This window comes from Dipodomys merriami, unplaced genomic scaffold (genome assembly GCF_024711535.1).
Source record: "Dipodomys merriami isolate MVZ:Mamm:240054 unplaced genomic scaffold, mDipMer1.0.p SCAF_1, whole genome shotgun sequence".
NCBI lineage: Eukaryota > Metazoa > Chordata > Mammalia > Rodentia > Heteromyidae > Dipodomys > Dipodomys merriami.
This window is the reverse complement of record NW_027202270.1, coordinates 76,303,664-76,305,297: the sequence shown is the minus strand read 5'-3', so window position 1 is coordinate 76,305,297 and position 1,634 is coordinate 76,303,664. Positions and strand designations below refer to the sequence as shown.

Below are 1,634 nucleotides of genomic sequence, written 5' to 3'. Positions count from 1 at the left end.
AAGATTGTATCATAAGAGCCTTTCTATGTCCACCTGGGACATTTGTCCTACGAAAGTCAGTGCCATAAAAAAAAATCTGACTTACTATGTTATTAGGAATCCTAGGCAATCCACATGGGGACACATCTGGTCATCTTTCAACTATCTTAGCCTTTCCAGCTCAGTCACTAGACATGCGAATGAGAAAACCATCTGCATAAGAAACCTCAAATAAATACCATCCAAAGGAATCTTAGTATTGTCTCTCACAGAGCTTTACTATAGATAAGAATTAATGGTTAAAGCCAGGTGCCAGTGGCTCATGCCTATAATCCTAGCTACTCAGAAGGCTGAGATCTGAGGATCATGGTTCAAAGCCAGTCCCGGCAGGAAAGTCTGTGAGACTCTTATCTCCAATTAACCACCAGAAAACTGGAAGTAGCCCTGTGGCTCAAGCAGAAGAGCACTCGCCTTGAGCTGAAGAGCTGAGGGACAGCGCCCAGGCCCAGAGTTCAAGCTCCATGACCAACCAAAAAAAAAAAAGAATTAATGGTTGTTTGAAGCCACTTGGATTTTGTTAGGCAGCAGAAGGAAACTAGAACACCATTAAAAAAAAAAGAAAATGACAATGTTCATATACTTGTTGAAGCTTCTTTTATCATTTTCCCTTTGCATAAGCACATTTGCAATAGCTCAGTCCTTAATAGGTTTATGATGCTTCTCAAGTCTCTTATAATAGTATTATTGAGTTTTACTTCCTACAATTTTAAAATGAAAAGTTGGGTTAATCACTAATGTCCATTCCAGTTCCAAAAACTTACACATTCCTTTTCAAACTACAGAAGAAATATTGTCTTTGTTAAGACTTAATTTTTTTCATGTTTTTTTTTTATTGTAAAAATACTGTACAGAGGGGTTAACAGTTATATGAGTTAGGTAATGAGCATTGTTACCTCCTCCTTTGTTCTTCCCCTACTGTCCCTTTCCTCCCCCACTTTCTAACCCCTTCCTCCCCCTCCCCCTGGAAATTGTAAAGTTCATTTTCTTTTCTTTTCTTTTCTAAATAAGTTTTTTTATTGTGAAAATACTGTACAGAGGGGTTACAATTACATGAGCAAGGTAATAAGTACATTTCTTATCAAGCATTGTTGTCTAAGGTTCATTTTCAACATAGTGTTTATCCTTATTTAAGCATTTTGATATATCCCTTCCCCTCCCCAAATTATAAAAATATATATACAAGATGCAGGACACTAGAGTTAAATACAGTGAAAACAGGGGTTATACCGTGGGGGAAGAAAAATAGGGAACACTTCACGAATTTGTGTGTCATCCTTGCGCAGGGGCCATGATAATCTTATCTGTACTGTTCCAATTTTAGTATATGTGTTGCTGAAGCGAGCACTGTTAAGATTTAATTTGTAGTAAAAATTCACAGGCATAAGAATTTTTTAAACTTTTTTTTTTGGTGCCTGTCTGGGGCTTGAACCCAGAGCCTGGGTACTATCCCTGAGCTTTTTGCTCAAGACTAGCTCTCTACCACCTGAGCTACAACTCTATGTTCAGCTCTTTGGTGAGTTTCATTGTGACATTTTCATATGTGCATATAATACACTTTAATCATGTTTACCTCCCTCTATGGGGCACAAGAGTTT

General features: G+C 37.6%; 1 non-coding gene across 1 annotated transcript; it reads right to left on the bottom strand.

Moving 5' to 3' along the window:
- Window positions 1–1,277: 1,277 nt before the first annotated feature.
- LOC138834723 (U6 spliceosomal RNA) lies at window positions 1,278–1,384 on the bottom strand. The gene has a single exon (XR_011374244.1). It is a non-coding gene; the product is annotated as a U6 spliceosomal RNA (small nuclear RNA).
- Window positions 1,385–1,634: the final 250 nt, after the last annotated feature.